Here is a 6,708-nt window from a genome sequence, read left to right on the forward strand (position 1 = left end):
TTTCGCATACTTGTTGGCCAGATCCTGGGTTTTTTCTGGTTTGGATCCCGTCGCAAAGTGGTTCCACACCGAAACAGTCAATTAAACCTGGTTGCGATTAATATTTTAGAGGATAATGCCGGTTATGTCTAGTTTAGGTCTGGTATTTGTCCTCAACTCGCTCGTACTTCCGCATTTCTCGCTTACTTGTTGGCCTGACCCTAGCCTTTTTACGGTTTGGATCACGTAGTAATGCGGTACCACACCTAAACAGTCAATTAAACCTGGTCGCGATAAATATTTTAGAGGATAAGGCCGGTTATGTCACGATTAGGTCTGTGATTTGCCCTCATCTGCCTCGTACTATCCCACTTTTCGCATACTTGTTGGCCAGATCCTGGGCCTTTTCTGGTTTGGATCACGTAGTAATGTGGTACCACACCGAAACAGTCTATTAAACCTGGTTGCGATTAATATTTTTGAGGATAACGCCGGTTATGTCACGGTTAGGTCTGGCATTTGTCCTCTTCTGGCTCATACTTTCGCGTTTTTCGCATACTTGTTGGCCAGATCCTGGGTTTTTTCTGTTTTGGATCCCGTAGTAATGAGGTTCCACACCGAAACAGACAATTAAACTGGTTGCGATTAATATTTAAGAGGATAACGCCAGTTATGTCTAGGGTAGGTCTGGGATTTGTCATCATCTGGCTCGTACTTTCGCGTTTATCGCATACTTGTTGGCCAGATCCAGGCCTTTTTCTGGTTTGGATCACGTAGTAATGTGGTTCCACACCGAAACAGTCAATAAAAGCTGGTTCCGATTAATAGTTTAGAGGATAACGCCGGTTATGTCTGGGTTAGGTCTGGTATTTGCCCTCATCTGGCTCGTACTTTCGCATTTTTCGCATTGTTGTTGGCCAGAACCTGGCCTTTCTCAGGTATGGATCACTTAGTAACGCGGTACCACACCGAAGCAGTCAATTAAACCTGGTTCGGATTAATATTTTAGAGGATAACGCCGGTTATGTCTCGGTTAGGTCTGGGATTTGCCCTCATCTGGCTCGTACTTTCGCACTTTTTGCATACTTGTTGACCAGATCCTGGGCTTTTTCTGGTTTGGATCACGTAGTAATGTGGTACCACACTGTCAATAAAAGCTGGTTCCGATTAATAGTTTAGAGGATAACGCCGGTTGTGTCTGGGTTAGGTCTGGTATTTGCCCTCATCTGGCTCGTACTTTCGCATTTTTCGCATTGTTGTTGGCAAGATCCTGGCCTTTTTCAGGTTTGGATCACGTAGTAACGCGGTACCACACCGAAACAGTCAATTAAACCTGGCTCGGATTAATATTTTAGAGGATAACGCCGGTTATGTCTCGGTTAGGTTTGGGATTTGCCCTCATCTGACTCTTACTTTCGCATTTTTCGCATACTTGTTGGCCAGATCCTGGCCTTTTTCTGGACTGGATCACGTAGTAATGCGGCACCACACCGAAACAGTCAACTAAACTGGTTGCGATAAATATTTTAGAGGTTAACGCTGGTTATGTCTCGGTTAGGTCTGGGATTTGCCCTCATCTGCCTCTTACAATCGCACTTTTCGCATACTTGTCAGCCAGATCCTGGGTTGTTTCTGTTTTGGATCCCGTAGTAATGAGAGTCCACACCGAAACAGTCAACTAAACTGGTTGCGATTAATATTTTAGAGGATAACGCCGGTTATGTCTGGGTTAGGTCTGGTATTTGCCCTCATCTGGCACGTACTTTCGCATTATTCGCATACTTGTTGGCCAGATCCTGGCCTTTTTCTGGTTTGGATAACGTAGTAATGAGGTACCGCACCGAAACAGTCAATTAAACCTGGTTGCGATTACTATTTTGGGGGATAACGTCGGTTATTTCAGGGTTAGGTCTGGCATTTGTCCTCATCTGGCTCGTACTTTCGCGTTTTTCGCATACTTGTTGGTCAGATCCTGGCCTTTTTCTGCTTTGGATCTCGTAGTAATGAGAGTCCACACCGAAACAGTCAACTAAACTGGTTGCGATTAATACTTTAGACCATAACGCCGGTTATGTCTGGGTTAGGTCTGGTATTTGCCCTCATCTGGCACGTACTTTCGCATTATTCGCATACTTGTTGGCCAGATCCTGGCCTTTTTCTGGTTTGGATCACGTAGTAACGCGGTACCACACCGAAACAGTCAATTAATCCTGGTTGCGATTACTATTTTGGAGGATAACGTCGGTAATGTCTCGGTTAGGTCTGGTATTTGCCCTCATCTGGCGCGTACTTTCGCATTTTTCGCATTCTTGTTGGCCAGATACTGGCCTTTTTCTGGCTTGGACCACGTAGTAATGTGGTACCACACCGAAACAGTCAAATAAACCTTGTTGTAATTAATATTTTAGAGGATAACGCTGGTTATGCCTGGGATAGTTCTGGTATTTGCAATCATCTGGCTCATACTTTCGCGTTTTTCTCATAGTTGTTGGCCAGATCCTGGGTTTTTTCTGGTTTGGATCCCGTAGTAACGCGGTACCACACCGAAGCAGTCAATTAAACCTGGTTCGGATTAATATTTTAGAGGATAACGCCGGTTATGTCTCTGTTAGGTCTGGGATTTGCCGTCATCTGGCTCGTACTTTCGCATTTTTCGCATAATTGTTGGACAGATCCTGGCCTTTTTCTGGTTTGGATCTCATAGTAATGAGGTTCCACACCGAAACAGTCAATTAAACTGGTTGCGATTAATATTTTAGAGCATAACGCCGGTTATGTCTCGGTTAGGTCTGGGATTTGCCCTCATCTGGCTCGTACTTTCGCGTTTTTCGAATACTTGTTGGCCAGATCCTGGGCTTTTTCTTGTTTGGATCACGTAATAATGTGGTACCACACTGTCAATAAAAGCTGGTTCCCCTTAGTACTTTAGAGGATAACGCCGGTTATGTCTCGGTTAGGTCTGGGATTTGCCCTCACCTGGCTCGTACTTTCGCACTTTTTGCATACTTGTTGACCAGATCCTGGGCTTTTTCTGGTTTGGATCACGTAGTAATGTGGTACCACACGGTCAATAAAAGCTGGTTCCGATTAATAGTTTAGAGGATAACGCCGGTTGTGTCTGGGTTAGGTCTGGTATTTGCCCTCATCTGGCTCGTACTTTCGCATTTTTCGCATTGTTGTTGGCAAGATCCTGGCCTTTTTCAGGTTTGGATCACGTAGTAACGCGGTACCACACCGAAACAGTCAATTAAACCTGGTTCGGATTAATATTTTAGAGGATAACGCCGGTTATGTCTCGGTTAGGTTTGGGATTTGCCCTCATCTGACTCTTACTTTCGCATTTTTCGCATACTTGTTGGCCAGATCCTGGCCTTTTTCTGGACTGGATCACGTAGTAATGCGGCACCACACCGAAACAGTCAACTAAACTGGTTGCGATAAATATTTTAGAGGTTAACGCTGGTTATGTCTCGGTTAGGTCTGGGATTTGCCCTCATCTGCCTCTTACAATCGCACTTTTCGCATATTTGTCGGCCAGATCCTGGGTTTTTTCTGTTTTGGATCCCGTAGTAATGAGAGTCCACACCGAAACAGTCAACTAAACTGGTTGCGATTAATATTTTAGAGGATAACGCCGGTTATGTCTGGGTTAGGTCTGGTATTTGCCCTCATCTGGCACGTACTTTCGCATTATTCGCATACTTGTTGGCCAGATCCTGGCCTTTTTCTGGTTTGGATAACGTAGTAATGAGGTACCGCACCGAAACAGTCAATTAAACCTGGTTGCGATTACTATTTTGGGGGATAACGTCGGTTATTTCAGGGTTAGGTCTGGCATTTGTCCTCATCTGGCTCGTACTTTCGCGTTTCTCGCATACTTGTTGGTCAGATCCTGGCCTTTTTCTGCTTTGGATCTCGTAGTAATGAGAGTCCACACCGAAACAGTCAACTAAACTGGTTGCGATTAATACTTTAGACCATAACGCCGGTTATGTCTGGGTTAGGTCTGGTATTTGCCCTCATCTGGCACGTACTTTCGCATTATTCGCATACTTGTTGGCCAGATCCTGGACTTTTTCTGGTTTGGATCACGTAGTAACGCGGTACCACACCGAAACAGTCAATTAATCCTGGTTGCGATTACTATTTTGGAGGATAACGTCGGTTATGTCTAGGGTAGGTCTGGGATTTGTCATCATCTGGCTCGTACTTTCGCATTTTTCGCTTACTTTTTGGCCTGATCCTGGCCTTTTTCTGGCTTGGACCACGTAGTACCGTTGGTACCACACCGAAACAGTCAATTAAACCTGGTTGCCAGTAATATTTTAGAGGATAACGCTGGTTATGTCTGGGAAGTTCTGGTATTTGCAATCATCTGGCTCGTACTTTCGCATATTTCGCATACTCGTTGGCCAGATCCTGGCCTTTTTCTGGTTTGGATCCCGTAGTAATGAGAATCCACACCGAAACAGTCAACTAAACTGGTTGCGATTAATACTTTAGAGGATAACGCCGGTTACGTCTGGGTTAGGTCTGGTATTTGCCCTCATCTGGCACGTACTTTCGCATTATTCGCATACTTGTTGGCCAGATCCTGGCCTTTTTCTGGTTTGGATCACGTAGTAATGAGGTACCACACCGAAACAGTCAATTAAACCTGGTTGCGATTACTATTTTGGAGGATAACGTCGGTTATTTCAGGGTTTGGTCTGGTATTTGCAATCATCTGGCTCATTCTTTCGCGTTTTTCGCATACTTGTTGGCCAGATCCTGGGTTTTTTCTGTTTTGGGTCCCGTAGTAATGAGGTTCCACACCGAAACAGTCAACTAAACTGGTTGCGATTAATATTTTAGAGAATAATGCCGGTTATGTCTCGGTTAGGTCTAGCATTTGTCCTCATCTGGCTCGTACTTTCGCGTTTTTCGCATACATGTTGGTCAGATCCTAGCCTTTTTCTGCTTTGGATCCCGTAGTAATGGGAGTCCACACCGAAACAGTCAATTAAACTGGTTGCGATTAATACTTTAGACGATAACGCCGGTTATGTCTGGGTCAGTTCTTGTATTTGCAATCATCTCGCTCATACATTCGTCTTTTTCGCATACTTGTTGGCCAGATCCAGGCCTTTTTCTGGTTTGGATCACGTAGTAATGTGGTACCACACTGAAACAGTCAATAGAAGCTGGTTCCGATTAGTATTTTAGAGGATAACGCTGGTTATGTCTGGGTCAGTTCTTGTATTTGCAATCATCTCGCTCATACATTCGCCTTTTTCGCATACTTGTTGGCCAGATCCTGGGTTTTTTCTGGTTTGGATCACGTAGTATTGTGGTACCACACCGAAACAGTCAATTAAACCTGGTTGCGGTTAATATTTTAGAGGATAACGCCGGTTATGTCTAGGTTAGGTCTGGGATTTGCCCTCATCTACCTCGTACTTTCGCACTTTTCGCATACTTGTTGGCCAGATCCTGGGCTTTTTCTTGTTTGGATCACGTAGTAATGTGGTACCACACTGTCAATAAAAGCTGGTTGCGCTTAGTACTTTAGAGGATAACGCTGGTTATGCCTGGGTTAGTTCTGGTATTTGCAATCATCTGGCTCATACTTTCGCGTTTTTCGCATACTTGTTGGCCAGATCCTGGGTTTTTTCTGTTTTGGATCCCGTAGTAATGAGGTACCACACTGTCAATAAAAGCTGGTTCCCCTTAGTACTTTAGAGGATAACGCCGGTTATGTCTCGGTTAGGTCTGGGATTTGCCCTCATCTGGCTCGTACTTTCGCACTTTTTGCATACTTGTTGACCAGATCCTGGGCTTTTTCTGGTTTGGATCACGTAGTAATGTGGTACCACACTGTCAATAAAAGCTGGTTCGGATTAATATTTTAGAGGATAACGCCGGTTATGTCTCGGTTAGGTTTGGGATTTGCCCTCATCTGACTCTTACTTTCGCATTTTTCGCATACTTGTTGGCCAGATCCTGGCCTTTTTCTGGACTGGATCACGTAGTAATGCGGCACCACACCGAAACAGTCAACTAAACTGGTTGCGATAAATATTTTAGAGGTTAACGCTGGTTATGTCTCGGTTAGGTCTGGGATTTGCCCTCATCTGCCTCTTACAATCGCACTTTTCGCATACTTGTCGGCCAGATCCTGGGTTTTTTCTGTTTTGGATCCCGTAGTAATGAGAGTCCACACCGAAACAGTCAACTAAACTGGTTGGGATTAATATTTTAGAGGATAACGCCGGTTATGTCTGGGTTAGGTCTGGTATTTGCCCTCATCTGGCACGTACTTTCGCATTATTCGCATACTTGTTGGCCAGATCCTGGCCTTTTTCTGGTTTGGATAACGTAGTAATGAGGTACCGCACCGAAACAGTCAATTAAACCTGGTTGCGATTACTATTTTGGGGGATAACGTCGGTTATTTCAGGGTTAGGTCTGGCATTTGTCCTCATCTGGCTCGTACTTTCGCGTTTTTCGCATACTTGTTGGTCAGATCCTGGCCTTTTTCTGCTTTGGATCTCGTAGTAATGAGAGTCCACACCGAAACAGTCAACTAAACTGGTTGCGATTAATACTTTAGACCATAACGCCGGTTATGTCTGGGTTAGGTCTGGTATTTGCCCTCATCTGGCACGTACTTTCGCATTATTCGCATACTTGTTGGCCAGATCCTGGCCTTTTTCTGGTTTGGATCCCGTCGCAATGTGGTTCCACACC

The sequence above is a fragment of the Colletes latitarsis genome, unplaced genomic scaffold, assembly GCF_051014445.1.
Source record: "Colletes latitarsis isolate SP2378_abdomen unplaced genomic scaffold, iyColLati1 scaffold0018, whole genome shotgun sequence".
NCBI classification, from domain to species: domain Eukaryota; kingdom Metazoa; phylum Arthropoda; class Insecta; order Hymenoptera; family Colletidae; genus Colletes; species Colletes latitarsis.